The sequence below is a fragment of the Lepidochelys olivacea genome (genome assembly GCF_965140295.1).
Source record: "Lepidochelys olivacea isolate rLepOli2 genome assembly, chromosome: 8".
Taxonomy (NCBI): Eukaryota; Metazoa; Chordata; order Testudines; family Cheloniidae; genus Lepidochelys; species Lepidochelys olivacea.
In genome coordinates, this window is record NC_140418.1 from 96,483,331 (window position 1) to 96,491,138 (window position 7,808).

Here is a 7,808-nt window from a genome sequence, read left to right on the forward strand (position 1 = left end):
AATCATGGAGGGGCCTTTACTTTGGACATTTAAAACTAGACTGAACAAAACATTTTAAAAATGCAACTTCTATGGCTCTGATATCCAAAAGCAACGGGTATTTTCAATCTATTTTTGCATGGTATTTTCCACTTGTTTTAGTGTGAATGAGTGAAACATCTGGAAAGTCTATTTAGATTACCTGTCCCGGTAGAAAAGCAGTAACTCTAACATAATTTAACAATGATGTGAAAATGTGCTAAAGTTTTGCTATTCCCACAAGAGGGAGCTCCAATTTTGGAATCTAAAGCAAAATTCTTCCTAATCAGTTTGCTTGAGCAATTGAACAGGTTTAGTTTCAGGTTGTTTGGGTGAAAACATATGTCCAAAATGAAAAATTGATCATTCTGTGGTTTCTAAAATCTCATGTTTCTCACTCATGAAAAGATGGTTAAGGGGAAAAACTTGATGATGCTTTAGAATGCTGAGGGGTGATTACATTCATATTTCTTTAGTTTTCTATTATATGTGATACTTTGTTTTACATTTATTTTATTTCTTTAGATGTATACAAGCTCTAACAGAACACCCAGGAGCAGTGCCAGCCTCTGCCTGGTCAGGGCAGCTGAGGTGGGCTAGACAGAAAATTGGGAAGGCTGCACTATAAATCTTGTGGGCACACATACTTATTTTATTAACAATGCACACACTTAAATGTGTGTCTATTATCCTCAAAAGGAGACTAAAAATATATACAGACCGACCAGTTTTAAATGTCCTCTGTGGCAGCTCACTGCTACAACATTTATTCACAGAAAATCAATATGGAAAAAACTAAGCAATAAATAAACTAATACTAATAAACAAATCCAAACTTCTGCAGGAAAATACTGTTTAAATACTATTACTTTAATCAGAGAATTACTGTATTCTATCTTAAAATTAGCCATTTGTGCACACGAAAATGAATCCACACACACACACACACTATTTAAAGCAACATAAACAAAAGTGCCACGCGAACACCTGTTCTCACTTTCAGGTGACATTGTAAATAAGAAGCGGGCAGCAGTATCTCCCATAAATGTAAACAAACTTGTTTGTCTTAGCCATTGGCTGAACAAGAAGTAGGACTGAGTGGACTTGTAGGCTCTAAAGTTTTACATTGTCTTATTTTTGAATGCAGTTTTTTTTGTACATAATTCAACATTTATAAGTTCAACTTTCATGATAAAGAGATTGCACTACAGTACTTAGGTGAATTGAAAAACTTTTTTTACAGTGCAAATATTTGTGATAAAAATAAATATAAAGTGAGCACTATACACTTTGTATTCTGTGTTGTAATTGAAATCCATATCTTTGACAATGTAGAAAACATCCAAAAATATTAAATTTCCAATGATATTCTATTTTAACAGGGAGATTAATCACTATTCATTTTTTTAATTGCAGTTAATTTTTTTGAGTTAATCATGTGAGTTAACTGATTGATAGCCCTAATTAAAAGGTAACCTTGAAAAATATTATTCAGAGACTGAGGGTGTCACTTTAACTTCCTTCTCACTATTTTGCCTCCTTAAAATTTTTAGAAACTAATACAAATATTTAGACATTTCTGGGTCAGACTATGCTTCATCAAACAATGAAATAAATGATAAGGGATAAAAATGAGGAGAAAGGTGTTTGGGTGATGGAATTACACTGTTAGCCTTGATTATCCTCACAACAGCTTCTTAAGCAAAACCAGTTCAAAAATATTCATCAGTCTGACCAGGGACTTAGAAATGTCAAACTGAAATGTACAGGGATATATAGAGGCTTTCAAAATCAAAGAGCAATATGAGACAAGATCTTCTAAGTAGAGTTTACATATATGCTGGCGGATTAAACTTGACTGAAAATATAATTTTCATGTCTGGTTGGTTGGTTTTAGCTGAAGTTGTGTTGCAGTCGCATTTTTGCTGAACACTAACCAATGTATAAAGCCGTCAGTACCTAACCAAGTTTTGCTTGTACATGTGTTTAAATAGCTACAGCTGAATAATAAGACCTAGTCCTGCAAAATCTGGCTAGCACTGCTAGTTGCAATGACTTCAGATGAGTATCCCCACTGATTGTGTAAATTGATCCAAATCCCTAGTGAATAGCAATACTATTAGCATTCAATTTATTCAGTCTTTCTAAACAAGCTTCCACAACATGATGGCCCTCCAGGGATGATGCTTGCTGCAAATATCACTCTGACACATCACCTACATAATATAAGTAAGGGCATGGGGAAGTTCTTAGCTCTTATTAATGTCCAGTTTTGGGCCCCACACTTCAAGAAGGATGTGGATAAATTGGAGAGAGTCCAGCGAAGGGCAACAAAAATGATTAGGGGACTGGAACACATGAGTTATGAGGAGAGGCTGAGGGAGCTGGGATTGTTTAGCCTGCAGAAGAGAAGAATGAGGGGGGATTTGATAGCTGCTTTTAACTACCTGAAAGGGGGTTCCAAAGAGGATGGCTCTAGACTGTTCTCAATGGTAGCAGATGACAGAATGAGGAGTAATGGTCTCAAGTTGCAGTGGGGGAGGTTTAGATTGGATATTAGGAAAAACTTTTTCACTAAGAGGGTGGTGAAACACTGGAATGCGTTACCTAGGGAGGTGGTAGAATCTCCTTCCTTAGAGGTTTTTAAGGTCAGGCTTGACAAAGCCCTGGCTGGGATTATTTAACTGGGAATTGGTCCTGCTTTGAGCAGGGGGTTGGACTAGATGACCTTCTGGGGTCCCTTCCAACCCTGATATTCTATGATTCTATGATTAGCAACTGCACCTTGGGGCCTGATCTTGCAACATGCTAAGAGTGTCCTCAGTTCCTTGCAAGGTCAGGTCCTAAATACTGTATACTACAGGTAGATCTAAAACTAGACTTAAGGAAGTAGGGGGCATTCTGATCAGCAAATCTTGGGGATCTAATTGATAAGTTTGAGGACAAAACCTTTTCCTGAAAGGTTGATAAACATGTCTAAAGGATAACTATGCAGCATTCACTATTAGCTCTGTCTCAGTATCTAGTTCCCAGTGGATCAATTCCTAATGTGGAAGGGAGCAAAACCCCAGAAAAATCCTGCAGCTGGCCATATGGAAGAGCAATAGCCTATGCAGAAAGTGGAGAAGGCCAGAAGAGAGGGGAGAATCTGAGAAGAGCTACACTAAAGAATCTTCTCTTCACAGACTGTAAACAGCTGCAGGGAAAGTTGAAAACCAACCCTGGTTATATCTGCTCCAGGAAAATGGGGGAACCACAAGAGCAGTAATAAGAAAAGACAAGTGGAATTGATAGCTTTGTCTTCTGAGAATATTGTGCTCATTAGGCTAACTGGATCAACACCAAGCAATGCTAACAAAATGCACAGTGTGGATTCACATCAAGGAAGATATTATTCAAAAATGGTCATTTGAAGAGACCCTAATGTACTGAACTACTACTTAGGAGGGGAGGGGAGAGGACAGGAGGAAGTCAGCCATACAATCTTGCTCTGTAATCCGCTCATGAGCGAAGCATTATTAGGAGTGGCTAGTACTTGGGTGGGAGACACCCCACTCCCCAACACACACATACAAACCCCAGGAAGTATTTACAGAATACATGAGACACTTTCCTCTGTCAGCACTGCACTGATGACCACTTTGGTGCAAGGGGAAGTGGGAATCTTGCAGGTGAGAAATATAACCAAACTCCTGACCACTCAATACTAAAAGATTACTTCCTGGTGCTTTTAGAGAAAGGATGTTAATCCTGAGATCTTGGCCAACTTACACACACCATTTTGCTTACCTCCAAGTTGTCCCTATAGTTTTAATAGGAGTTACTTCTCATTCATCCTCCCATAGATTGCTGTGTACTGTATGTCACTGGTGATGAAATAACTAGGCTTGTATCCCAGAGGTGGTTAGGCTTTGGTGGGTGAGTGACCCCTCTGTATGTGATGGGTCAGACTCATGGGTATGCTCTGACTGGTTTGTGCCACTCAGGTAAAACTGCATTACTAAACTAGTTAAACTGTATTGAAGGCTGCTTTGCATCACTGGAGCACTCCAAAGCAGCTGCAGCACCGCCGTGAATCTGCCTCCATTCATAAAATAGTTTGGGAAATGTGATTTTTGGGGTGGGGGGGTGTCTACCCCACACAAGGCCTGATGAGATAAAAAGGGCTAATTAACCCTGTGACAGGCTAAAACTGGGGGAGAGACTGGGCTGATAAGATCTAATGGCTCATGAACCCCAACTAGAGGAGGAGCCAGAATAGGCATAACGAGAAGAAGTTGGGAGTAAGAGGGATGTAGGGAGAATCACTGTAGTCTCTCCCTAGAGAGGAGGAGAGTTTGCAAGAGACAAGGTAACCCAGAAGATAGGAAGGAGCCCAGGGAAAGAGCAGCAAGGTCAGAGCTTGAGCAGACCATGGTTGCTGGGCCTCAGAGCCAGCACAGGGCATAGGCAGATGAAGTAATTGTTTAGCGCCCTGAGCAGCTCGGGGTGGTGGTGCTTCCCTTCCCTTCACTTTTTATAATAAGAACTTGCTTGTTTTAGTATTGGCGGGGGGAGTGCCCAAAATTATTCCTGTTTAGGGCCGCCAATGGGCTAGTACTGGCTCTGCTGGATGTAGGATCCCTGGCCTGGAACCCAGAGTACTGGGCAAGTCTGAGTTTCCCTACCAGCTACTGGAAAAGTGACCGACTGGACAATGGAGCAGAAGGCTGCCTGAGACAGTTTGTCCTGTAAGACTTGTCCTGTAAGGAACTATCGTGACCTGGCCAGATGGCCATGCCACAATGAGGGAGCGCCCTGAGCGATGACAGGAAGTAACCTGACAAAAAAATAACATGAGACCATGGGAAAAGAAAACAAAGGAAGGGCATCAGACTGGTCATGAGCTAATCCCCAGATGGGCCACAAGGAGGTGCCACAGTAGTGAGAAGTGACCCTACGTCAGGTGCTTTCTAGATAAGACACTCTATAATGTAAGATTTCTCATTAACCAGAGGCTGGTTCTGACGAAAAGACTGACATTTCAAGGAAGAGCAGAGACCTCACTGGAACAGTGTAGGCTTGGGATGACTGATCTAGATTAGACCTCACAGGGGCGAATGGATGAAAAGAGAAAACACATTGAATAGTTTTCAATTCTGAAGGTATCTTATTTAAAAAACAAAAAAAAATTAGCAGAATCTTCAGGGAACAGAGGGAAGACTTAAAGAATACACACATAATGCATCCAATGAAGTGAGCTGTAGCTCACGAAAGCTTATGCTCAAATATGTGCTCAAATAAATTGGTTAGTCTCTAAGGTGCCACAAGTACTCCTGTTCTTTTTGCGGATACAGACTAACACAGCTGCTACTTTGAAACACATAATTAGGGTGACCAATGTCCTCCTTTTTTTTTTAAAGGGACAGTCCCATATTTAAGCCCTCCTGCAAGTGTCCAACTCTTTGTTAAAAATGGACAAATTGTCTCGTATTTTGTCTCCCCTCTGCCTCCTCCCACTCCCCCCATCAATACGGGCGAGTCTACTCCTGGTGCTGGCAGGATCCCTGCTCGCCAGCTGCCTGCCCACCAGGGGTGAGTGGGAGGGTCCAGTGGCCAATAATGGAGCTGGGTGTGCAAGGCTGGCGGTGGGGTGAAGAGGCAGTGCGCGGGGCTGGCCGCTCCCCTGCTGGTCTGTCACCGCAGTCCCTGCTGCATGCTGGCTCTCGGCAAGCAGGGGTCAGTTCCTCGTTCCAGCTGCAGTAGGTGGTGAGTGCAGGCAGAACCAGGTGGCGGCCGGTTACATGTCGCCTCTGCTGCCCACCCATTAGCCCTTTACGTTCTCCCCCTCTCGCTGTCCTCTCCTGGCTTTGCCCCTTCATTTCCCCCCCGCCAAGCCCTTCTGCTCCTCCAGTGTGCATCCCATTCCCAGCACTGGGTGGAGAATCAGCCCCTGGTTGGAGTGCCCGGGTCACCAACAGCCTGGCTGGCAGGCTCCTTCCTTCCTTCTCCCACTGCCTCTGGCTGGCCTGGTGCCCCAGGAAAGCCCAAGACCCTCCAGCCCAGGGCGCTGGTGAGGAGGAGCCAAGCCCTCCCTATGCCAAAGCCCCACACAGCGCCTGCATGAGGAAGCCTCTATGCCCCTCAGCTAAGCTCTGGAGTGGTGGTGGTGGGGGAGCGATTTTCAGCCTGTTCACACCCTAACCCTGCAGGCTCCACAGCACCCTCAGGGGCCTTCACACCCTCTTCACCCATGCCTCCCAACCTGCCCACCCTGGGTCATGCTCCCAGGGCATGTGAGGCTGCCCTGAAGCCCCTGCAGTCAGGTTCCCTGGGCTCTTGTGCACAATACATCCTGAGGGCTTAACCCTGTCTTGCCTTTGCTGTAGCCGGGGGACAGGAGGTGGCTGGGTTATGTCAGTGGCCAGCATCAGCCTGGAGGTGTTAGCTACTTTTTGACACTGTGCAGGCAGGAAAGGACAAGCTGCTTCCGCCACGTGGGGGGGGTGGGAGATGAGCTCTTCAAAGACATGGGCCAGGTCATCCCTTCCCCCTCCGCCTTAGCTAGAAGCAGCTCCCATCCCTTCCCTCCTGCAAGGTGCTGAAAGGCTGCTGCTGGCCACATTCTGACATGAACCCTGGCAGAAATTTGGGGAGGGGGAGCATGTTACCCTACATGCCTTCCCCCATGAGTTGCCTTGGGAAGACATGGTACCAGGACAGGCAGGTCAGTCCTGGGGACCCAGCCAGGCATGGAGGGTGGGAGCGCTGGGTAGGGGGGGGTTGGGTTGGTTGGTCACCCCATCCCCACCCCGTGTGAGAGAGGTGTATGGGAGTGTCCCGTGTTCAGCATAAGGAAATATGGTCACCTTACATATAGTGGGAAGAAGTGTCTGAACAAATTCCGTGCTTGAAGCAGTTAACAAACTGTGATGTGGATGCTGGCTGCAGTGGCAATGTTACCAAGAGATTTTGGCAATGGGCACAGGGTTTAGAGCAGTCAATCTCTAGGTGCTATAACCACCCATCTCAAGTGCTGAGACGTGTCGGATCAAGACATCATTTTCTAAACCAGTCTCTGTGCAGCAGTCACTAAAAATGCAGTCAAGTATCAGCACAACACAAAGGAGTCCCAGCAACTCTCTCTTTCCTCTGGGCATGACTCCTTTTGTCTCAGTCATCATAGGATTGCCCATACTTTGGGATGATCCTCACTGGACCAATTAAACTGGCTTTAGGGCCAGATTGTGTTAGTGGAACAAACTCCCAAGTATTACATTTCTATGAACCATCTACCACTCTTGAGCCCCTTTAAGAAATCAAGGTGAAAACATTTGAAAAGTTAAGGAGCATTCAAATACAGGCTACCTTACATGATTCCTGTCCGTGATCTCAGTCAGGCCCCTGTTCCCTTCCTTATTTCTTTTCTTTTAATGTTTGGGTTTTTTTAAACAGCTACATTATAGTGCAGTAACTAGAAATCTAAAGAAAAGTGAATAAACACAAAGATCTGTGTTTAGGGATTTGGGGATATGCAAACCAGCGATCTTTGCAAAATGTAAATGGATGGAAAAATTCCTATCTGACACTATAGTCAACACCCCGAGTAAAAACTTCAGTTCTGTAGAGTATCCTCTGTACATCTGACTTCAGGCTCAGCATGAAGAATTAAGTTTGATGTGTTATTTTCTGTCAAGGACCTGGTTCAGTTGGCAGCAAACCACTGGCAGGATGGAGCAATCCTGCCAATCTCTCATATCTCCTCAGCTTTCTTCTCAGCTGTAGGTCCTCCTCAGTAGACAAACTAGAGA